The sequence below is a fragment of the Notamacropus eugenii genome, chromosome 3 (genome assembly GCF_028372415.1).
Source record: "Notamacropus eugenii isolate mMacEug1 chromosome 3, mMacEug1.pri_v2, whole genome shotgun sequence".
Taxonomy (NCBI): domain Eukaryota; kingdom Metazoa; phylum Chordata; class Mammalia; order Diprotodontia; family Macropodidae; genus Notamacropus; species Notamacropus eugenii.
The window spans coordinates 230,804,315-230,830,636 of record NC_092874.1 but is presented as its reverse complement, the minus strand read 5'-3'; the positions used below and the strand labels follow the sequence as shown (position 1 = coordinate 230,830,636).

Sequence of the window (26,322 nt, the reverse complement as noted above, 5' to 3'; positions counted from 1 at the left end):
GAGACTATAGACATTGAGGTGCAAAATCAGTAAAAGAAAACCTGAATACCTTTGAACTCTTTGCTCTGGGTCCTGTGACCCAATTTTGTTATCTTACTAATGCCACCTTACCCATGACCCAAATTTCACAGCTCTTTTCCTCTCCTATCTAGAAATCCTCACTGATTAAGGCTTTCCCCTCTCTACTCCATCCCTCTTTCTTAAGGATTTCACTTGTTTTCAACCACTTCAATCACCACTGTATTTCTATAAAATTCAATGAACATGTATTTAGAATCAATTATGTATATGATACTTGTTATCAAGAATTTTCCAGCCTCTTATTAAATAGTCAATATTCCTTTAAGTATCATACAAGCCACTGTCCTAAGCACAAAGATACAGATAGGAAAAAAGAAAGACAATTGCCCCACAAGAAGGTAAAACTTAATTAGGAAAACAACACACAAAAGAAAGTTGAAAAATGGGAGAGAGAGGGAAGGTGCATGGCTCTACCATCCAATCAATCCGAGTCAGAGAATAGGGATGAGGTGGACTACCAAGGCTAAGGAGATCCTACAGGATGATTGTCTTCCCAGTAATAAACTTCCTGGGACATGGTGGAGATATCAGTCAGAAAATACTCAAAGTAATGCAGCCAAGTGAGAAATCAATTTTGCATGATGATCCATGGTATAAAGCATGAATGCCCAAATACTGAAATCTCCTACCCGAACCCTGAATTTAGTCTTATGTAAATTGTCATATAGGGTTTTGGGCTTAAAACCTTGGAAGTTAAAAGACAAAGCCTCAAAATAAATCATATCTTCCAGACTGAAAATCTGGAGGATGCCCTGAAACAAGAAATCAGAAATTATTGTCATTCATCATTTACTAACCATCTCTTTTACCCTCAGCTGTATCTTATGGATTTTGTCCTTCCTTTAAAAATAAGCTATTTCCCCTTGCATTCCAGACTCACTTATATTTTATATATTTATTTATTACATTTTTACAGACCTGTAAGTGATAAATTGTTGGTCACATGCCCAGAAATGATAGTTGAATACAGGCTATAGGGAAACTTGGTTAATAACTTTCCCCCCAAAAATGCCTTTTTTTGCATCAGGAAGTATATGAAGGTGAAAAATAACTTTTTACAATTTCCTGTTTTCTAGAGTCCAGTGATTTTAAAATGTTATTAATGACCTTTATTCATATGTATTGTTTCCTCTAATCAGACCTTTGGATCTATTAGCATGTATCGGCAAGTCTTTATGTACTCTTGTTTTTTCTTCCCTCTAAGACAATTACTTGAGAGGATAGTTGACTAGAGTCCTGGCATTACATATATGTAGCACTTTCAGGCATCAGTACAGCCTACAAAGTGGGTCCCCTGAACAGGTCATACCATTTTAAAGGGGGAAATATTTTATTTCTACTTTTCTTTCTATTCTGTCACACTGAGTCCTGTTGTTTTGAACTAATTGTGTCTTTGACCTGACAGAGTCAAACATATTGGAGGGGTGGATCATAATCTACATGCTGTTTTTGAATGAGGGTATACCTACTGTGCAGCACCTAGAGGTACCACTCCAACTCACAACATCAGTCCCAACACCAGGCTACATGAGGTTTGAAGTACTCTCTAGGTTGGGATTCACTCAAAACCATAATTTGCTAGCTTCCACCAATAAAAATAAAATATTGATGCCTGACAGTCCTATGTAAATAGACATGTGGAAGGATATGGAAGCCAGGAGCAAGAACAGAGAAAAAAAAGATAAAGGTCAAACAGAACTTGACTATACTTTGGAAAATATTAAAAAGATTATACATCATGACCAGGTCTTATTTAGAAAAGGAATGAAGAGCTGGTTCAGTTAGGAAAACTATACATATAGCACACCAATAATGATAACAAAAACAATAAAAATCAAAAAGTTGCTGCAACAGAGGCAAAAAATGCTTTGTTAATATACAGAAACTATTTCTGCATAAAATTTAAAAGTTATAGGAATATATGGAACATTTGTTAATATAGAACACAGTATTCATATAAAACTAAGAAGCAACATTATATATAATGGAGAAATGCTAGACTTTCCAATAAGATCAAAAAGAAAGCAAGAGTTTCCATAATCATTACAAATATTATTTGATTTAGTTTTAGAAATTCAAGCTTCAGCAATATAAGAAAAAGAAATTGAGAGAATAATGATGAAGTATAAACAAAACTGCCACGCTTTGTAAATGTGATGGTGTACTTACAGGCATGGTGAATCTGTGGCCTCAAGGCCCATGTGACTCTCTAGGTCCTCAAGTGTGACCCTTTGAATCCAAACTTCACAGAACAAATCCCTTTAATAAAAGGATTTGTTGTAAAACTTGGACTCAGTCAAAAGGCCCCACTCAAGGACCTAGAAGTCCACATATGGCCTCAAGGCTGCAGGTTTCCCACTCCTAATTCAGGGAATGCTAGAGATTCAAATAAAAAGTCTTTAAAATGACAGCTTTAACAATGCAGGAGAAAATAAAATGAACTCACAAAATCTTCAGGTTTTCTGTACGTTAACAACAAAATGCAGTATGAAGAAATAGAAAGAAAAACTATATTGAAAATATCTACAGAATGGATGGCATATTTGAGTCAACCCACAAAAAACCAAAATAACTATGTGAATATGCCTAAAATATTCTTCATAGAAATAAATAGATCTAAATAAATGGGGATACATTAATTACTGATGCTGGGGTCATGCTAATATAATTAAAATGACAATACTTCCAAAACTAACTTACTTGTTCAGTAATGCTCAGTAGCAATCAAGCTACACAAGTATTATTTTATACACCTAAAAACAATAATAATAACAAAATTGATCTGGCAAAACAAAAAGTCAAAATGTCAAGGGAAATGATGAAAAAAATGGGGAAAGAGGCATAATGATACCAGGTCTCAAACTATTACTCAAGGAAGTAAGCATCAAAACCACTTGGTACTGGCTAAAAACTAGAAAAAAAAACTGATCAGTAGAATACATTAATTATTCAGTATACAAAGGCAAATCAGAAGAGTAGCATGGTCTTTGTTAAATTCAGTTGCTAGGATGACTCATTATTCTAAAGGAGGAAAGGAAGGAAGGAAGGAAAAAAGAAAGAAAGAAAAGATCATTTGTTAAGTGGTTACTATGTATTCAGAACTGTCTTAAATTCTAGAGAATAAAATCCTGAAATGAGTCAGTCTCTGTCACCAAGAACTTTACATTGTAATGTAAGGGGTTCAAGACATGTAGGAGAGTGTTGGCAAAGGAGTGTTTAGTTATAAAATTACATATCAAAGGTTGTTTCAGTTTAGAATAGGAGACAAAAGAGATCTCAAAAGGATGTCCTTTACTTTTTGAAAAGTAAGAAGTCAGGTGGTGCGCTGAGAGGGTGATGTGAAAATGGAAAAAGAGGTCTGAAGAGAGAAGACAAGTTTGGAAAAATCCCTCTTTTCATAAGATATATAAAGTTGTAGTGACCTCCATGAGCACAGTTGTGTACCTTGAAATATCATGAAGTAGCCTATAAGCAAGACCACAAAAAGAAGATTTTGAGGATAAACGAGGCTGGATTTTCACAGGGTGTGAATAGTAATGGGAGAATGAGGCAAGAACAGAGAATAACCTTTGGCTGAATTAATTAATTATAGGGTCGAGATTGTGAAGTAAAAAAGAATAGCTGCTGTACAAGTTAATGATGGTGAGAAAAATGGGGAAGAAGTGTGACAGGAAGGGATTTGTGGCAGGGTACTGTCTGTTGCTCATATAGATTATATGTGTACACAGGTCTATCTACATAAAGTTCACAGGAAGATATATATATATATGTATATATACATATATATGTATGTCTGTATGTCTGTCTCTCTGTAGGTATTTACTGTCTTCCGGAGACCCTTCTCCAAGGGAAACTTTGATTCCTTCGAAGAGGGGAGGCAGAAGATTGGCATCAGATGCTAGATATTCCAGTCTCCTCAGAGAAAAGAAAACATTCCTGAATTACATCTATTCAGTCCCCTAAAGGAGGTGAGGTTCAAGCTGAGCTCCTGGTTGCTATCACTTAATGAAGAAGTACTCTTAGCTAGCTATCTAAAACTTGACCCCTTTTATGTCATTTTACAATAAATATGCACATAGCAAATAGCAAATAAACCATTTATCCAAGCTAATAGCAAAAAGAAATCAGGGAATGTAAATAGACCAGAATAAATCAGAAAATAAAGAGTGAATGAGCTCTCCTATGGAGAGTAAGATATCTCAACTCAACCAAGAGACTTCTAAATCTCACACAAGGGGAGATTCTCCAAAGTCTCTGATGTGGTAAACAGGGATGGGGATACCATCAATCTTCCACCTCCTCCACATATTGACTTCTTCCTAAAGTCTTTCTTTCCCAGCAGGGACTTGAAGAGAATCTGGAACTATATGTTTTTTTTTCTCTCAAAGTTGGAAGCCAGAAGAATGAGATTTCTCTTCTCCCAAGTTCTTACCAATTCTGCCTCTTGTGCAGGCACAGAGCATTGAGTAATTAATCTCCACCAATAAGAAGAGTCTTATACAAATGGGTTTTGAGCTTCAGGTTACAAATGGAATAATTTGAAGTCCTTGTGAAGATGAATAAGTATTTTGTACTTTTTAAAAGAGTGACACAGATCATATACCTAACATAAAAGCTAGGGGACACAAGTAGCATGTTTAATGAACCCAAAGACCTGAATTACTGGTAGAAGTAATCACTATTTGATAAAAATTGTTGGGAAAGTAGTCTGACAGAAATCAGATTTAGACCAGAACTTACACCATACTCCAAGGTAAGTTCCAAATGGATATATAACCTAGACATAAAAAGTCACATCATAAATTAGAGAACAAAAGAAGAAATCACCTTTCAAATGTATGGTTTAAAGAAGAGTTCATGATTAAACAAGTCATAGAGGAGATTCCACAAGATAAAATGAATGAAATTTTATTATATAAAATTTAAAAGGTTTTATACAGGTAAATTGAAAGTAGTAAAAATTAGAAGCGAAACAAGTGAATTGACTTGAGCAACACATTCCTAACTGAGTACTTCACATTGCAATGATGAATGTGGATATGAAGTGGAATAATGTTTTATTTGAATAAAATTAAGAATTGTATCCTAATCAATTTTATCATAAGTTGTATTTGTTGCATTTTATCACTTAATGCATTCTAACTCCAGATCTGAATTCTGGACTGGTCTGAATTGATCCTAGCACAGGATAAAAGCAAAATCAAAGCAATTGTGAGCTCAGTAGTTCTACATAATATGCAGAAACAGCAGCATCTGTGCAAACCAATGAGCAAATACTTATTAAGGTTCTATTGTTTATAAAACTGCAAATCTATTATATGCAACTGGCTATTCGTTTCAAAGATCCAATAAAGTTATCATTTAACTTTCTTCTTTTTACTTCTTTCCTCCCCTCAGCCTCCCTCCCCCCCCAGTGATGGCTACCATTCGACACAAATATGTGTGTATATGTGTGTGTGTATGTATGTATATATGAAAAATCATTCTATCCATAAGTGCCTTAGTCACTCAAAGTTGTTCTTAAAACAATATTGCCATTATTGTATACAATGTTCTCTTGAATTTGCTCATTTCACTCTTTACTATTTCCTGCCAGTCTATTCATGTTTTTCTAAGATCATCAAGCTCATCATTTCTTACAGAACAGTAGTATTCCATCATAATGATATACCACAGCTTGTTCACCTGCTCCCCAATGGACTGGCATTCCTATAATTGTCCATTCTTTGCCACCACAAAGAGAGCACTTGTAAATATTTTAGAACACATAAGTCCTTTCCTTTTTCTCTAATTAGCATTGGAAACAGAACTAGTAGTGGGTAATACTGGGACAACATCTATAGGCAGTTTAGTAACTCTTTGGACATAATTCTAGACTGTTCTCCAAAATGGTTGGATCAGTTCACAGTCTCCATTTTTCCACATTCCCTCCAATATTTGTGGTTGCCCCCCCTCTATCATTTTAGTTAATCTGATAGGTGTAAAATGATATCTCAAGGCTGTTTTAATGGAAATTTCTCTAATTAATAATGATTCAGAGAATTTTTATATGACTATAAATCATTTTGATTTCTTTATTGGAAAAATACCTGTTCACATACTTTGACCATTTATCAATTGGGGAATGGTTTCTGTTTTTATAGATTTGTCAAATTTTTTCTACTATGTTATAGAAATACTTGCTTTATTTCTTAAATTAAGAATACAACAAATATTTTAAAAACAGAAAATATATTAAACATTAGCACATTTTTCATTTTTAAATAGTCAATGAATTCTTAATCAAAAAGAAAAAGATAACTATTTAAACATTTAATGGAACTTTAAAAAATAAGAAGCTCCTGTTTTGTACTAAGCACTGCGCTTGATACTGGAGACGTAAGTACAAAGAATGAAAGCACTCCTTTAAAATAACAAGCATAATGTTAATAATAGCTAATAAAAATAATAGCTAATAAGATATATTAGTTATAAATAATATCTAATAGTAGCTAATAACAAGTGTCAAAGCACAGCTACAGGCAGATGAATCTACAGTGTCTGAATTTTATTAATTCAGGGCTAATTTGACATCTGATTATAGCATCTTAAGTTAGTCTGGTCACGAGTCAAATAGTTCTGTCTGAGATCTTTTGACCAATCTGCTGCCCTTTAACTAGTTGATAGTATGGGGTAGTCAGATTCTTCATCGGAACTATAGCCATGCATCTTTAAACCTGCTCTTGTGGTAGACTTAGTCTAGCTAGCAACATTGCAACGATCTATACAATATGTCTGTACTCTAGGAATCATTATAGCTGAAGTTCTGGGCAGAAAAGCTATTGCTTCTAGGTTTAATTCTCCCCCTGCCCCACAATTTGAATTGTCTAATTTAATAAATTCTAGTTAACTAATTGACTGTGTCATATATTAATAAAGTAGAATATTACATGACACATACGTATTTACATATATACATACACACTACACACATATATGTATGTACATATACACATACAAATATGTGTGCATATAGATACATATACAAATATATGTGTATGTATATACATATATATACATACACATGTATATATTAAACTCCATCTTCTCTTGACATGTCTGCTTCGAAGATATTGGTTCATACTAACTTTCCACAACTGGCAGATTGTTTCTCTTCTTTAGAGTCTACTGAAGTATATGACCACCAGTCATTACCTGTTCACAAAGGAGTCTAATTACTTGACCTATGGGCAATAAGGGGTTGCAGAGAATTGTCTTCACAAGGTACCTGACAGAATCTGGAGTTATTGGAGGTATTGGTACACTTGGATATATTAATAAGTATATTGCCCAGTCTGTCTACCATTATCTGCTTGTGTGTGCCATGAACACCAAGATTTTCAGCAAAATTCCATCCTCTTGTTTAAGGATTAAAACTAATGGCTCTAGGATTAAATATAAAATCTGCTGTCTTTCTAAAAGACAGTTATTTTGTATGTGTATATATAGACATATAGCTATAAATGTATACGTATATGTATATCTATGTAAACAAAGATATATGCACATATAAACACATACATTCATATATGTGTGTGTACATATACGTATATATATATCTTCTGTGATTCATTGACACTGATCTCCTAACACAAGACACTCCATTGCCCAACTGTGGGTCCACTATGCCTGGAATTTTCTTCCTCCAAATATTTATTTCTTGGCTTCTTGACTCTGTAGAGGACCATGACATCAAGATGATGACATGACTTGCAGTTGACTTTGATTTGAGTGAGGGAGGGCTATGCAAGGTCACCAGCTTCACTTACTCCTCCAGAGTCATCTGAGTCCATTGGCTTGATATTCATCAGGGTGACTGGAGATGACCCAGCTGGCTTCCTGAAGTTCTAACTAAAAACCCACCTTCTACAAGAAGCCTTTCCCTCTCCCACTTAATGCTAAGTATATTCCCCCAGATTTTATCTCCAATTTATCCTATAAACATCTTGTTAAACGGGAAGCTAAGCAGAGCAGTGAATGGAGTGCTGGGCCCAGAGTCAGGAAAAATCATCTTCCAAAGTTTAAATCTGGCCCCAGATCTAGTCACTTAACCTTGTCTCCCTCAATTTCCTCATCTGTCAAATGAGCTGGAGATGGAAAAGGCTCCATTTTCTTTGCCAAAGATATCTTATGGGGTTATGACATAACAGAAACAACTGAACAACAAAACTCTACAAGGATGTTATCAATATGATTATTTACATTTTATCTCCTCCATTGAAATGCAAGCTCCTTTAAGACAGAGATGATGTTTTTGTATTTGTTACCCCAACACTCAGCCTAGTGTCTGGTATATACTAAGCATTTAATAAATCCTAGGTAACTAATTTACTGCATAATACATTTAAAAAGGAGTATATGTATAAATGTGGAGTAGAAAGATAGAAAGATATACATATATATGGCATGCATGTATTCCATTTTTTAACTGATGGAGGTGGAGAATCAAATAATTTTGGAGACCACTATCTTGACAACGTGAGGAAGAGCACTGAGATGTCACTCTTCCTCTATCACCTCACTCATTGCTGTATGCCAAGCCGGTGTTGGATGTTATTGCTACTAATGTCATTCCCTAGGGCTACTGGCCCCATAGCTGCCTGTTTTAATCTTTTGCCAAAGTGGATTACAACAGAGATTCGTTAGTGACTTTTGAATTTCGGCCCCCAAGAGCCTTTTTGTTTGTGAACTCAGTTGGTCCCCCTGCACCTGCTGCACATTGGACAAATGAAACAAATATCCTCTGCTGTTAGTGTGCAGTTTGGAGGGAAAGCTGTCTCCCTGCCCAGACAGGTCAGATCAGGCCATCCAAAAAAGGCAGGACCTGAAAGTTCATTCTCTTTCCAGTCGTTCTCTCTTTCAGGAACATACAGCACATCAAAATATCCCCTGCATTTAAAGAAGAAGATCTCTGGTGCAGCAGCATTTTAGAGTTGGTAAAGAGAGAGAAGATTGGTGTATTCCAGGATATGGGAACCTAGGAGAACTCCATTTGGTCTACTAGGGTGAGGTCATGGGTATGTGAAATGATGTGACCAGAAGTGTATACATGATTTTTCTACTAATTCCTTGCTGCTCAGCTTTGAATCTTTCCAGGGACTTTTGGGCTATAACTGCTTGGTGAGACCTGAAGTCTGGGCAGGAAAGTAAGTAAGATAATAGCTTGTCACATCACTAATCATTCTTCTTTTTGTGGGGATAGAATGGATGTGGCTTATTTCCTACACAATAGCACAAAAATAAGACCTGTCTCAAAAAAAAAAAAAGGAAATTCATCTATTAAAATACATGTTTCAGACAGGAAATATATAGTCATTTCTGAGGTGCTGCTTTTATCCTGTATCATGTGAATTTTGACATGTGCTCTTCGGGGAGAGTATTTTCATAGGACCAGCTTCATATCTGCATGATTTACATAATTTGAGGGGTACATGAGATCATCCCACCAAAAGCTATCTCCCCACTCTCATGCTCCACACTTCCAAATTTGACAATTGGAGATATTTCCTTTGAATGAACAAGCTTCCTGACTGAATAAACAGCATCACCAAGAGGATTAAAATATGAAGTAATTTGTTAATTACACAAAAGAATGAATTAGCTAAATGATCCTTTTTAGTCAATATCTAGCTTGGAATACTGCTCAAAGAGAAATAAGAAAGGGAGGCGGGGGTAAAGGCGACTTTGAAAATGTGGCATTCCCTAGCCAGTGAACAGAGGAGGGTCCATGGTGGTCAGCGTGAGGTCACTAGGCTCCAAGAGATGGAACTTATAGAAAGAGGGTGTGGGTTGGTCCAGAGATAAGCCTCTTGGAGGCTACAGTTTTGAACAGGTGCTCTCTATGTGATCTTCTTTTGAAGCACTAGTGATGGGGGGATATTGCATCTTCCATCTAATCATGATTTTAGTCGACCAAGGCCAGAGCACCTTGCAATGCCTTTAGCATTGGATCCTGCATTATGTAACATGGGCACCTGGCCAGAGCCGACTCAAACCATCTTAGCTACCAGAGTGAAGCTCCATTTTTCCAAGTTCAAGAGAAAAACCCCTCAGGGTTCTTGGTAGATAATATATTACAACAGTCAAGCACATCCTATCCCTATAACTAATTGTGATCTCTTGATTAAGCCTATTACCTTGCAGAATGGAGAAAAAAACATTAACTGAAGTGCAGATGGAAAACGTTTGTTCAACTCCTGGATATCATTAATTAGTGAATGTTGAAAAACAATTGTGACCAGGTCTTACCCCAAACAGACGAAAATTTTCTGTTCTCTGGCCTTAGAATCATATATACAGATAGAGTAAACAGAGGCACCATCACCAAAAAGCAGCATCACCAGTGAAAGGCGATGCCTAATTATTTCTATGACCAACTGTCCCAACAGTAATGGGACTAATGAGCCCTTTTTGACTAAAAACAGGCTAGAGACCAAAATTATCAGATAGAGTGAAGGAAACCACAAGGAAGAGGGCACCCTTCCAGAATCCTCTTTACTGCACAGGCCAATGCCCACCTCCATGGAGGAAAAAAGAACTCTGTGCTTTGCTACAGAAGACACAAGTTCTTTTCAGAAACAAAACCTCATTTTCTTTGATCTTAGAAATAGAAATCACAATGACTATTTTTAAAATTTCTCCATTTATAAATGGAGAAAGAAACTGACAGCATGGAGATGCCCTCAATAATGCTTTGATCATAGAATCATATATTTAAAGTTGGAAGGGAGAATAGAGGCCATTGAGGCCAATTCTCACTTCACTGATAAGGAAACTTTCTGAGACCCAGAAAGGTAAGGGTTTTACCCACAGATGGTAAATGCTGAGATGGGATTTGAACCCAGGTCTTACTGAATCAGAATCCTATGACCTATGCATTATGCCACAATACCTCTTCACTGGAGTTCCCTTTTTGGATAGGCAGAGTAGATAGAAGTTTCTATAATGTGATTTTAGAACACTGTGAACTGTTTTGCTGCCTTACACCTCCTAAAATGATAATTCATTCTCAAAGTTAAGCTACAAATTGAAAGGTGCCATTATCATCTATTTCTATCCCACTGTAAATCAATTTATTGAACCCAGTACATAGAGTAGCCTTTGTTTATATATATATAAAGCTTGAATTGCTAGTTGAATTGATTGAAATCTTTTTCATCCTGACAGCTACATGAAAGCAAAAATGCAGAAAGATATGGATATTACACAAATTTTAACAGAAAGTAGTGGAAAAAGATGTGTACAAATCCATGATTAATATATTATAGGTAGCCAAGGGACAGTATTAGGAGTAATGGGGAGCTGTCAAGAGTAGCACTTTGGAGAGAAAACTTAAGAATGTATTATTTTTTGTTTGCCTTTTGGTGATCCTGGTGATTTACTGGTAGGTGATTTACCCACCCCCAACATATACACAAAAGATTATTGTTATGAATATTTTGCAAAATATAGGATCTTTCGGTCATTGATTTGTCATTGTTCTCCTTGGGGTATATGAAGGGTATAGTAGTAATTGTTTTAACAACCAGTTTTCCCAGAAAAAAAAGTAGGACTCACTTTAAAGTTTAATCTTCATTATCAACACTTTTGCATCACTTTCTTCTAGACATTCAATAAAACATTAAATCAAGTCCTAGTTCGTAGAATTTGTGAGTTTCTAAGGTATAAATGCTCATACTAAAATATTTAATCCATGTTTAGTAGCTGGGTTCAGATGGCTTTAGCACATGCCTATAATTTTTCAATTAACTAGACTACTTGATCTAAGAAAATAAACTGGAGACTTTTGGAAGAAGTGTAACTTTAGGAATGCTGGTTAGACCACCATACCACTTCTCCCCCCACCCCAAAATAAGCATTTGTTCCCTTCTTTAAATTAATCTTGTAATTGTGCTTTATATTATGCTATCCATACCTCAATGTGAAGCAGTCTTTCTGATGACTGTTAATTGTTCGTAACTCATCTATTGACCATATCCTGTAACCAGTTATCTATTAGGGAATCCTCTTAGGGTTATTTATTTGTGTTCCTTCCTTAAGTATAACAGACTCTTGTCAAAGATCTTTGATGCAAAAATTTTTTCTCTGTTTGACACTTTCTTTCTTTCCCTAGTTACAATGATTTTTGTTTTATCCTTTATGATTTCTTCCATTCCAGGTTTAGTTAAGAACTCTCCTTGACCATAGCTGTGAAGGTATGATCTGGTCACTGGAAGGATTTTCTCTCAAGTTAAAGAAGAAGGGGTACCTAAATTATTTGGCTTTTCTATCAAAATTCCATTGCTGGCTCATTTTGTCTTCTTTTTCTTCAGTTCTAATCTGTTTGTTTTTATACATAGGTCCACCAATAGTCAGAAACCAGGGATGAGAAACCATTCAGGTGTAACATTATTCATTCTTCGGGGACTAACAGATGACCCACAGCTGCAGATTCTGCTTTTTAGCTTTCTGTTTTTTACCTATATGCTGAGTGTAACTGGGAACTTGACCATCATCACCCTCACTTTGATAGATCCCCACCTGAAAACCCCCATGTATTTTTTCCTCCGAAATTTTTCCTTCTTAGAATTGTCCTTTACAACTGCCTGTATTCCTAAATTTCTACATAGCCTGTCCACTGGGAACAATACCATTACTTATAATGGATGTGCCACCCAAATATTTTTTGTCATCCTCTTTGGAGCAACAGAATTTTTCCTCCTGGCTGCCATGTCCTATGACCGCTACGTTGCCATCTGTAAACCTCTGCACTATACAACTATCATGAATAGCAAAGTTTGTAACCAGCTCATCCTGAGTTCTTGGGTGGCTGGGCTGATGATTATCCTCCCGCCACTTAGCCTGGGCCTCCAACTGGAATTCTGTGACTCCAATGTCATTGATCATTTTGGCTGTGATGCAATCTCCAATGCTGGAGATCACATGCTCTGATACAGAATTCATAGAAAAGATAATTTTAGCTTTCGCTGTGTTGACACTTATCATCACTTTAGTGTTAGTAGTTCTTTCCTATGGATATATCATCAGGACTGTTCTAAGATTCGCCTCAGTCCAGCAAAGGAAAAAGGCCTTTTCTACTTGTTCCTCCCACATGATTGTTGTTTCCATCTCTTATGGCAGCTGCATCTTCATGTATATGAAGCCTTCTGTGAAGGAAGAGGTGGCTCTGAATAAGGTGGTGTCAGTGCTCACCACCTCAGTGGCCCCTGTGATGAACCCTTTTATTTACACCCTGAGGAATCAGCAAGTCATCCAAGCCTTTAAAGATTCAGTCAAAAGGATTGCATTTCTCTTCAAGCAGTAGCAGACCAAAAGCTGAATAACTCTCAGGGAAGAATTCAGGAACCTGTTTCTTTTCTCTTGCTGATCACCCTTTACATGCAATCTAGTCAGTTTAGCCTTCTCATAGTTCCTTTGCTTACACTGAGGAACCAAGAGTGATCAAGCACCTCATCCCCTTTGTCAATATCTATCCCATGCTGTGGCATCAGATCCACTACTCCAGCCAAAGTAGCTATCTGCTCTTAAAAGTAAACTCAACTTCATTCAATGTGATCAGTTCCTGCCCATGGCAGAACTTACGCATGTATGTGCATATATATACATATATATATATATATATATATATATATATATACACACATATATGTGTATATGTGCATTATTTATAAATACAAATATACACATGTGTGTTTATCTATATGCATATATAGATAACATACACTGAGAGAGAGTTACTAGGATTTAATAAAGGTGAACTAAGGTGCAGAATGCTGAGTTTTATCAGTTTTATTAGCAAGGTATGAACCTGTTAACAAAGTAGGTGAATGGATACTTCATTTAGATAAATGACTCAGAGGGGCAAGCACAGCTCATTTTTATAAGCATAGACCAAAGAACAGAACTGGTTAGGTGAAGGGTAATAATCTGATTGGTGCACAGGGATGGCAACATCATAGGGGTGGGCATAACATGATTGGTTCCATCAAAAAGAGCAAGTTAGTACCTATGTAAGGCTGGTAACCACCCCACTCTGTCATAAAGGAATGATTGATTGGTGTATGGAACCCATTTGCATCCTGAGGCTACTGATAATAGTCTAGGGATAGCAGACTCCCTGGCTCTCAGGAGGGAGATAAGACCCTCCTTAATTGTACAAGGACAGGTAAGGACAAAAAATATATCTTATGAAAATAGTCCAGATCAACTTGTAGGCCTACAAAGATAGCAGACAAATGTCTGCTTTTAGAATTTTCCGGGAGCTAAAGGTATGAGGGATAACAATTTTTCTTTTAATTGTAAGTTTAAACTGACTCAGAGAAGGTTGGATTTCTCAGCTGAACTCATGGATTTAGCAAGGCAACATTAGTAATCAAAGTATTATTAATTTAATTTTCTTCATAGAAAAAGCAAGCACATAGATAAAGTAATCATAGAAATATTCACTGTCAGAGTTCAAAGGGTTTTGAGAGATCATTTCTTTGAACCCGTTTGTCACCATTTTGAAGTTCCTGCATTTTGATGTCCACACCTGTTATCCATATTCCTTACCTGGATTCTGAACATTGTAGGTTCTTTTTAGAGATTCTTGGTGAGGTGATTTCAAAGGGTAGGGAATGAGGATGTCATAACCAAATCCAGCCTCCCCCAGTATAAACAGATCCCAGAATCAAGACCACCTGAACCCAGTTGTAATGAAACTTCTAAAATGTTGTAGTGAACCTGCTGATCTGCATTGGAAAAGTGATTTTCCCCACCTGGGAGTTCTATGTATCAATGAAAGCATAGGGCCATTCCATATCCCTATCCATATATGGTGGAACAGAACAGTTTTGACTATGTGTGAATCTTTGAAACTTGTTTAAATAACAGGAATTCCAACTAACAGCTAGCTCTACTCTGTGAATTGGAAATGCTTCCTTTTTGGACTTTGTATTGAGCCCAGCTCCCCAACTTCTCTAGGTAATCACTGAACTCTAGGCCTCTAGTAGCCTGCTCCATATTTTCCCCTTCTTAAATCTATGACTTTCCCCAGATTCTCCTTTCCTGGCCCAAGCTTTTTCTAATTGATGCAATGCTTTACCACGGTTCCTGAATAGGATAATTAGTGTCATTAGTCAATCTGCCTGCTCTTGGGAAAAACTTACAGTACTGGGAAGAGTTCTTAGCTGCCTCCAGCTGCTTTATTATGGGCCAGCCTTCTTTTACGCTTTTAGTTGAGCCTAGATATCCCACAAAATCTATGTAGCCTACAGCTTATTGAAATTTCTGAAAAAATGGGACCCTGAGTATCTGCTGAATATGCTCCTTACTTAACACCTAATCTTTGGGCACCTCATCAGTGTTTTCTGAATTCTGAAAGCCTAGATCCTGAAACTCCAAAAGGCAGTTCCATCCGTATTTATCACCCTTCTTCATCCAGACCCCACAGGTCAGGAGGTCTTATTGTCACTAGAGCTATGAAAATAATCCTTTTGATAAGCCTCTCAGTCTCTCAGTCTCAAGGTGACCTCAGCAATCTATCACTGAAAGCTTCCTTGACTTCAAGAAACCGATTGTCTATTCTCTCAGTCATTGATGTCTGACTCAGTTGACTCTTGAATTATCAAAGACTGACTCTGAGTGTCTTGAATCATAGAAACTGACCTCTGTTATCATTGAGTTACAGAAGTTTGCTGGTATTGTTAACAGAAACCTCCAGAACTTTCTTGTTTATCAAGAACCACAAAACTCTGTTCCTGTTGCTTCCCTAGATCTATTCTACTTACTTTGGTATCTCCTGGTTACAGATGTGAGTCTTGTTCCTGGTAATTCCCAGAAATTTTGCAGAATCAGCAAGTCCAAATTCAGTCAATTCCTCTAACCCAGTTCCTCTAAATTCAAGATCTATCACTGAACCTTAAAAAAGTTCTTGTCAGAATCCTGGAAATTAGATATAAATGAATTCTCTGAAGCAGGCACAGTGCCTCTCCCCCTGCCAAAAATGGGAAAATCACTACCTGCTATGTTCCTGAAGTCCCACAAATATTCAATAGAAGATTCTCTGTGCTTTTTTTGGAAAATATTTCTGCTAGAATTCTCTAACAGAATTCTCTAACCCAGGGTAAGCACCTCCATGAGCAAAGGATCTCTATTGCCTTTTTGAGTCAATAAAAGGACAAAATTAGGCAAGATGTGGTGGCACATATCTGTAATCCCTGCTGCTGGTGGCTACTAAACTGGCATAACATTGGAGCCCAGGAGTTCTGAGCTGCACAAAGGACAGAGGAGGCCCACCAGGTTGCAGAAGAAGGAACAATCTGACCTAATCTGGAAAACTGAGCAGGTTAAAGTTTTCATGCCAATCAGTATTTAGAATCAGCTTTGTCAGGGGCCATAGCACTTTTAACGTAGGCAAAATAAGGAGACATTTCTAGATAGAGGGATAAGTAGATAGATAGACAGACAGACAGATTAGATAGACAGATAGACAAGTAAAAGAATAAATAGTAGACAAATAAACCTATAGGTATAGATTATGAATTAATTAAAATATATAGACAATAAAGATGTAATGAGTTGAATGAATGAATAAATGGATAATATATGAGTAAATGAATGAATGAAAATATATATGAGTTAATAGATGAATAAATAAGTACATTGATATAGATTGGTTGGTTGGTTGTTGTCCTTCATCTTCGAAGACGACCAAAATGAAATCACTATGATAAAGTGAAATTTCACAGTGTCTGACTGTGGCTGATCAGACCAATAAGAGCTTGGGATGCTCTACCACAGCTTGGGCACAGATAGTCCATGTGAATATTTGGGGTGGATATCCCAAATTTGTGCATTTTAGGTTTACTTTGTGCTGTCTCAATTCTGCTTTACTCAAAGAGCACAGCACCCTTTCTGATGTGGGCACGCCATACTGAGTGGTCCTGTGTCAGTGTCTTCCATGTTGCACAGTCAAATCCAAAGTTCTTGAGAGAGACCTTGAGAGTGTCAGATTGATATAGAGATAGGTACATAAATATATAGATCAATTGATACATATAAACTCGAAATTAGATTCCAAACCTATTCTGAATCCCTTTGTGTATTATCAAATACAATGAGAAAAAGCCATCTATGGTGTCTGAGGGTTTGACCACACCCAAAAAGAGATTCCTAGACAGAACTCTGGAACTTCTTCAGTTTTATCAAATTAGGTTGAAATGTCCTATGTTGAAGAAATAGAGCAATTATATCTAAGCATAAAAACAAACTCTCCAGAAATTATACAGATGCTGGTCCCATCTCTTTCCCGCTCCCATTGCACTTCTTTCCCCAGTCCTTCCTTGGATTTTATACCTATCTTTTGGCCCTATTCATAGGGCACTTTTAAGTCTTGGAGGGAAGAGCAATACCTCCAACCTTCCAAGCTCCTGGAAGCTTGTCCCTGACTTTGAGGTTAAACAAATTCATGGAAAGGGAAAAGAATATCAAGAATCCTTGGTAAAAGTGAGGCAGCAGAGGGGATTGAAATGTGACTGTGGTGGGGAGAAGGCAAGGAAGAGGTCAGATCAGAGTGAGAGAATTTCTGGCTTGGAGCAAGGGATGAGGGAGGTTGTTGTACAATAAATTATAGGCAGAAAGGATCTTGCTTTGATGAACTTTCCCTCCCTTTCACTCTTCTGGAAGAAGTCAAATTTCCTTGTCCCCAGAGGGATTGGGAAGCTTTGTGCTTTTTTCCTCCCTTATCTGTTTAATTACTATCCTAACATCATTAACCCATGATAAAGCTTGTTGACTAATGAAACTCAAGCTGTTTGTGGCACAATTAAACACAGAAATAAAAAAAGAGAGAGGCTAAATTCCCCTTTCAGAGAGAAAATACGATTTGTTCATTAAGACTGACCTGAGGAGTGGAGCCATCCTGACTCAAGCAGAAAAAGGGGCTGGTGTCATAGAGTCCACATGAGCCTTATAGAAGAATCCAAAAACAAATATAGAAATTATATATGTATATTTATATGAACATACATATGTGCATATATATATACACACATACACCCATTTCTGAACATAATTTTACCTTTTTTTAAAAAGACAATGAATTCAGAAATCAACACACTGTGAGTAAGGGCCATTGCCATTTCAGTCTGAGAATCTTGGATATCAGGTATTGAATGCAGCTCACTATGAACTGACCTTGCCTGATCCCAAAGCTACAAAATGGCTGAGGGTGATTGAAACAGTTAAAAGAAAACTCTCGAAATTAATTTTAGAAAGAAAAGAAAAAAGGAGTATACCATTCTGACTTGATGTTAGCACTCCTAAGCCTCACTAGCCTTCTCTATGGACTTTTAGTTATTGCACAAAACAATTTATGTAACAGCTTCACCAGGCTATGCTTCAATGAGGCTCCTTCACTGCTGAAATGTGTTTAAAAACTGCCCCAACTGCCACGATGCAGTGTGATGACTCCAGATTGCAATCCCTTCTCCTTGATTAAAAGATCCTTTTTTTATTGCTTGCTACTTTGGTAGTCCTCTTTAATTTAAGTTGACGTATCTGGTATCAGAAGTGGGATTCAAAGACTCCTGCCTGGCTGGCCACTGCTTTAAACTTTAGATGCCCAGTACCAGAAGGGAATTCTTGTGTTCCAACCCTGATTTGACTCAGTGGTTTTGCCTGGGTAAGGGATCTCTTGAATTTCTGAGCTGAGCTACCATCTCTTTTTTGGTTGAGTTCCTGGCTCTTTCATCAAGGGTTTGTTAATTGTAAGTTTTTACATCCACTCCAATTTTAAGTCCACTTGAACTGGTCTCCCTAAACAGATAGCTGCTGAGTACATGTTTTTTAACTTATGGATCATCTATTTGCAAGTACTTGGGAAATTACTAAAATTGAAACAAGTTTGACTCCCACCACTGCTGGCCACAATGAGGTTCTTTTGATCTCAACAAAAGCAAATCGAGTCTAGAAAAGATGAGGCTTAATATATGTGAGGATACCAGAATTTCACCTAAAAAGGAGTATTTTTGTACACACAAAATTATTTTTAAGAAGCTTTGCCCCAACGTTTACTGTCTTAGTGTCTGTCTTTGTGGGGCACTGTTTATATTGTGTGTGTGTTCACGAATAAAAAGAAAGCTGCTTTTTTTCTCTTCACTTCCTGTGGTTTAAGCAAAAAGGGAAAGGGAGGTACAGTAATAGCTGTACCTTTGCCTTTAGATCTATCTCTAGTGAAAACTGAAAGGTTTAACCCTAGGTCACATTTAAGAATTTCTACATATAACAAGAGCTTTGGCTTTGGTTAGGTTGATGAACATTGTGTACAGAACTCTGTCCTGGTCTTGGCATTTCTCCTGGAGTTATCAAGCAGCAAACAACATATCAACTACTATTCAGCTTTTTCTGAAGCCACTCTGGCTCTCAGTTATCTTCCAGGTAAAGGATTCTTCTATTAAGAAGAATTCTGGCAAGAATTTTGTCAGCAATGACTAAGAGAAAGACATTCCCCCCACTCCCATGATTATCACGAGACAACCTATTTCCTTTTCCTTTATAGAGAGGGACAATGGAAACATCCTTGAACTCCTGGGGGACAACCTCCTCTTGCCATATAATCTAGAAGATTTCAGCTAGCTTTTCTCTGAATAATATGCTCCCTGCCTTGTAAATATCAGTTGGAATAGAATTAGTACTACATAGTTTGTCACATGAGATGAGGCTAATGGTATTCAAAATCATTTCTTCTGTTGGAATTTTGGCTAGATAGGGATTGGCTTCAACCCGAGGTATATGGTCAATGGCTTCAGCAATGGTTGGTAATAGTCTATTGAGAACATTATGGAAGTGTTCCTCCCATCCTTCCAGGATCATGTCCTTATCATTAATCAATGTGGCTCTATCAGCACTGAGTATTTGGAATGCAACATAGATCGTTGGCCCATAAATAGCCTTCAAGGCATCATAACAGCAATTTCAATTATTGCTATTTTCATAAAACTGAATTTCCTTGGACTTCATTCTAAGACAAGAATCCTTCATCTGTCTAAGCTTCACTTGCACTTGACTTTTGATGGAATTAAATGTTGCCTTCTTAAAGGTAGATGAACTATCCTGCTGGTAAACCTTGTGGAGTTCTCATTTTTCTTTTAGAAACTTCTGAATTTCTCCATCATTTTCATCAAACCAATCCTGATGTTTGTGAGTGTTTTGGTCCAGATGTGTAAATGTAATTCTGCACACCAGATCTCTGAAAGTTGCCCATTCCTTTTCTGCAACCATATGTTGGCTTAGCTTTCCCTCCAAGTTAGCAACAAATTGTTCAATTGTGAAGTCCTCTAATCTGTTGACATTAAGTCATTAAGATAATCATCTAGCCTTGGGGCCATTGCTTTTGATGAATATGGATGTTTAACTTGGAAAGATAAGTCTGTGATTGGTCCAGCACTCTGCAACACACATCAGCTTCATCACTCTCACATCTACTCTGTTTCTTCTCCTTATAATGACAATCTATTAAATGCCAATGTTCTCCATGAGGGTATGACAATGAAGTTTTATAGCATTAAAGTAGGTGAAGGACAGTATTGGTGATAAGATCATGAGATGCAATCGTAAGTGACCATTGTTGCTGCTATTTCCTACTCAATTCCTCCAAAGAACTCCTTGCCACATCTGGTACTTCATGCTTAATCTGGTATTAAAATCACCGAGAATTATAAGGTTGTTCTCTTTTGGCACATTGATGATGAAGTTCTCCAGGTCTTCATGAAATTTTTCTTTGACCTCATCAGGGTTCATCATGGTGGAAGTATATGCACAGATGATGTTAACTTGGCACTTTCCTGCAAATGGCAATTGCATTGAATTGTCATTCATTCTTTTGAAAAGGCATACAAGCTTGTTGGCTAGATTAGTTTAGATTTCAAAACCTATACCAGCTTCATGAGGCTCCTCATCATGGCACCTACTTCAGAAAACTGTAGATCCAGCTCCATCTTTGGTAATCTGTCCTTCATTTGCCGGCCTTTTTTCACTCAAGACTGCCATTTGGATGTGATATCTGCTGAATTCTCTCACTAGAGCTGTTAATTTTTCAGGTCTATTGGATTTCACGTTGTCCATATGCATGAACACATTCCATGTACCAATGGTGAGTGGAAACATCTTTGCAAAAGTTCTGGTACATGTTTTGTGTGCATTTCAATAAGAATGGTATCCCACCTGGCACAGTAACCAGGTAAGGGTAAGCAGGTAATGATTAAGGTGAAGCAGACAATTTGTAGGCCACCTTTTCTATCCTCTTCTTCACACCAGGAGATAAGTAGTGCAGTCCTCAAAAAAGGCTGCTCAGACACCCATGAGGTGCCAAATTCCACTGCTGCTTCAGTCCAGTGTGAACATGACCCTATGGCTTGGGCCACCTTTGTACAGGGTTGGGACTTCAGTTCCCACTATACCCACATCTGTTGCTTCATCATTTGCCTGTCAACATAAGACTTCAAGGTAGGTAAAAACATAAAATGATATAGGTAATGTCTTTTGACTCACCCATAAGTTGGATTTAAGTGAGGTAGAGTTGCACAAAGTCATTGACCTTACTCTTTCTTCCAGACTTTGATCTTCCAGATTAAAGTCCAGTGGCCAAACAAAAGTCAAGATGACTGGTGATAACTCAGGAGGCAGTGGATGACCTTGGCCTCTTCAATATCTTACAAAGGTCTAATCACTCCATAGTTCCTGCTTCTGCCCATTGGAACAAATTGTTCACATTCACCTATTCTGCCAAGGAAGTTTTCACATGCTTGTGTTGGATATTTCACCTAACTTACAGAAAAGTTTGAGGCTCACTGTTTACATTCAACCTGGTTTAGCTCTTCTATTGAAATGGTTTTTGCCAGGTTATGCCTGCTGCACGTGCTACAGCTTCTTGGAGCTACAAGTGAGAGTTGGGTAGGAGGTAGACACCAAAGGTGGAAAACTGCCCTAAAAAGAGCTTAGCAATCCTCACAGTAGAGGTACTAGTCTTCCCTTAATACTCTGTACACTCAGTGTAAATGGCAAGAAAATTTTGAAAAAAAATCTGAAAACTGGAGGATTCCTCAGTAAGCTTGGGAAACTTTTTTTCAATCTTTTGTGAAATGTTTATTTATTTATTTTTCATTTTCAACATTCATTTCCATAAAATTTTGAGTTCCAAATTTTCTCCCCATCTCTCCCCTCCCCTCACCCCAAAACACCATGCATTCCAATTGCCCTTTCCCCCAATCTACCCTCCCATCTATCACATCCTCCTTTCCTTATCCCCATCTTCTCTCTTTTCATGTAGGGCAAGATAGATTTCTATACCCCATTGCCTGTATTTCTTATTTCCCAGTTACATGTGAAAACAATTCTCAACATTCATTCCCAAAACTTTGAGTTCCAACTTTTCTCCCTTCCTCCCTCCCCACCCATTCCACTGAGAAGGCAAGCAATTCATTGTAGGCTATATATGTGTTGCTTTGCAAAAGATTTCCATAATAGTCATGTTGTGTAAGACTCACTATATTTCTCTCCATCCTATCCTGCCTCCCATTTATTCTACTCTCTCTTTTGACCTTGTCACTCCTTAAAAGTGCTTACTTCTAATTACTCCCTCCTCTCATTTGCCCTCCCATCCATCATCCCCCTTACCCCAATTATCCCCTTCTCCCCTACTTTCCTGTAGTGTAAGATAGATTTTCACACCAAATTGAATGTGCATGTTATTCCCTCCTTAAACCAAATGTGATAAGAGTAAGCTTCACTTTTCCCCTCTCACCTCCTTACTTTTCCCCTTCATTGAAAAAGCTTTTTCTTGGGTCTTTTATGAGAGATAGTTTGTTTCATTTCATTTCTCCCTTTCTCCTCCCAATATATTCCTCTCTCACCCCTTAATTTTATTTTTTTAGATATCATCCCTTCCTATTCAACTCAGTGTGCCCTTTGTCTATGTGTGTGTGTGTATGTGTAATCCCTCCAACTACCCAAATACTGAGAAAAGTTTCAAGAGTTACAAATATGATCTTTCCATGTAGGAATGTAAACAGTTCAACTTTAGTAAGTCCCTTAGGATGTCTCTTTCCTGTTTGCCTTTTCATGCTTCTCTTGACTCTTGTGTTTGAAAGTCAAATTTTCCACTCATCTCTGGTCTTTTCATCAAGAGTGCTTGAAAGTCCTCTATTTCATTGAATGACCAGTTTTCCCCTTGAAGTATTATACTCAGTTTTGCTGGGTAGGTGACTGTTGGTTTTAATCCTAATTCCTTTGACTTCTGGAATATCATATTCCAAGCCTTCAGATCCCTTAATGTAGAAGCTGCTAGATCTTGTGTTGTCCTGATTGTATTTTCACCATACTTGAATTGTTTCTTTCTAGCTGCTTGCAATATTTTCTCCTTGACCTGGAAACTCTGTAATTTGGCTACAATATTCCTAGGAGTTTTTCTTTTCAGATTTCTTTCAGAAGGTGATCAGTGGATTCTTTCAATATTTATTTTATCATTTGGTTCTAGAATATCAGGGTAGTTTTCCTTGATAATTTCATGAAAGATGATGTCTAGGGTCTTTTTCTGATCATGGTTTTCAGATATTCCCATAATTTTTAAATTGTCTCTTCTGGATCTATTTTCCAGATCACTTGTTTTTCCAATGGGATATTTCACAGTGTGTTCTATTTTTTCATTCTCTTGATTTTGTTCTGTAATTTCTTGGTTCTAATTTTTAAAGAACTATTTTCTTTTTTTTTTTAAAAAATTTATTTATTTAACTTTTAACATTCATTTCCACAAAATTTTGGGTTCCAAATTTTCTCCCCATTTCTCCACTCCCCCCACCCCAAAACACTATGAATTCTGATTACCCCTTTCCCCAATCTGCCCTCCCTTCTATCACACTCCTCCCTTCCCTTATCCCCTTCTTCTCTTTTGTCCTGTAGGGCCAGATAACTTCTATACCCCATGACCTGTATTTCTTATTTCCTAGTAGCAAGAACAGTACTCAACAGCTGTTCCTAAAACTTTGAGTTCCAACTTCTCTTCATCCCTCCCTCCCCTCCCATTCCCTTTGGGAAGGCAAGCACTTCAATATAGGCCATATCTGTGTAATTGTGCAAATGACTTCCATGATAGTCATGTTGTGTAAGACTAACTATATTTCCCTCCATCCTATCCTGCCCCCCATCACTTTTATTCTCTCTTTTGATCCTGTCCCTCCCCAAGAGTGTTGACTTCAAATTGCTCCCTCCTCCCATTGCCCTCCCTTCCATCATCCCCCCCACCCTGCTTATCTCCTTCTCCCCCACTTTCCTGTATTGTAAGATAGGTTTTCATACCAAAATGACTGTGCATTTTATTCCTTCCTTTAGCTAAATATGATGAGAGTAAGCTTCATGTTTTTCTCTCACCTCCCCTCTTTTTCCCTCCACTAAAACATCTTTTGCCTGCCTCTTTTATGAAAGATAATTTGCCCCATTCCATTTCTTCCTTTCTCCTCCCAATATATTTCTCTCTCATTGCTTAATTTCATTTTTTTAAGATATTAAAAAATATAATATTAAATTGTCTCTTCGGGATCTATTTTCCAGATCATTTGTTTTTCCAATGGGGTATTTCACATTATCTTCCATTTTTTCATTCTTTTGGTTTTGTTTTGTGATTTCTTGGTTTCCCATAAAGTCATTAGCCTCCATCTGTTCCATTCTAACTTTGAAAGAACTGTTTTCTTCAGTGAGCTTTTGAACTTCCTTTTCTATTTGGCTAATTCTACTTTTTAAAGCATTATTTTCCTCATTGGCTTTTTGGACCTCTTTTGCCATTTGAGTTAGTCTATTTTTAAGGGTGTTATTTTCTTCAGCATTCTTTTGGGTCTCCTTTAACAAGCTGTTTACTCATTTCTTATGATTTTCTTGCATCACTCTCATTTCTATTCTCTCCACCTCTCTTATTTGATTTTCAAAATCCTTTTTGAGCTCTTCCATTGCCTGAGACCATTGCATATTTATTTTGGAGGTTTTGGATGCAGAAGCCTTAACTTTTATGTGTTCCTCTAATGGTATGCATTGTTCTTCCTCATCTGCAAGGATGAAATAAAATACCTGTTTACCAAGATAGTACCCTTCTATAGTCTTATTTTTTTCCTTTTTTTGGGCATTTCCCCAGCCAGTTACTTGACTTCTTAGTGCTTTTTCAAGAGGAAGGTATACTCTAGGTTTTCATTTCCTCCAAGGTGGCACAATCAAAAGAGAGGAGTTTACTCCTCTCCTGGCCTGTGCACTAGTCTGGGAGCAACCACAAAATTTTCCGCCCAGGATCTGCAAGTAGAATTCCCTCTTCACAACTGCCTCTAGCTCCACCACCCCAGCCATAGCAACTCCTCACCCCAGGGCCACCAGTCGAGGCTGAGATTCAGATCAGCAGCTCAATTCCCCTAGCGTCTTTAGACCAAGGGCTCCAAAAACGGACACTGCTGCTGGCAGGGCCAGACAGCATTTCCTTCTCACCCAGGTGAAAGAGATTTCTCACTGACAGTTGAAGCTGTTTTTGGTGTTTGTGGGTTGAGTAATCAGGGAATTGCAGCTGCTGCTGTGCATTCCATGCTCTGAGGCCTGCTCCAGCCCTGTTCCTCCTGTTGCCACATGGCCAAGGCTGGGCTGTGTTCCACTCTGAGCCTGTCATGATAGACATTTCCTGTCAGCCTTCCAGGCTGTCTTGGGCTGGAATTCTCTTTTACTCCTTTGTTTTTTGGCTTCTGCCTCTCTAGAATTTGTTTAGGGTCATTTTTTACAGTTACTTTATGGTCTATGGGGGAGAGGTTTTACAGGTCTCTCCTCCTCCAGCATCTTGGCTCTGCCCCCAGCCTGGGAAACTTTTGTTCCACTTAGCCTTATTGTTACATTTGACAGTTTTTCTCAGTAGCTCTATGTAGTATTTTCTTATTATAAAGTCAGAAGAACACATTTAAATTCTTGAGGTCAAAATGTGAATTTGGAGGAATAAGAGATTTTTGATGCAAGTCTATATCTCTGTGAAGAAGTTTTTGGTCTCCTACCCTTTAATTCACTTGAAAGATTATCACATACTTTACTCTTTTATGCGTACATGTTTCTTCTTTTCATTATAGTGAAAGTGGGTATTGTTGCTCTTTGAAACTGCATTGATTCTACCCATGGGCAATCTATGTATAATAAGAGAAATTCAATTTACTG

At 37.4% G+C, this 26,322-nt stretch overlaps 1 pseudogene; it reads left to right on the top strand.

Moving 5' to 3' along the window:
* Positions 1-12,483: 12,483 nt before the first annotated feature.
* LOC140531468 (olfactory receptor 6C2-like) lies at positions 12,484-13,423 on the top strand (annotated as a pseudogene).
* The last annotated feature ends 12,899 nt before the right edge of the window (positions 13,424-26,322 follow it).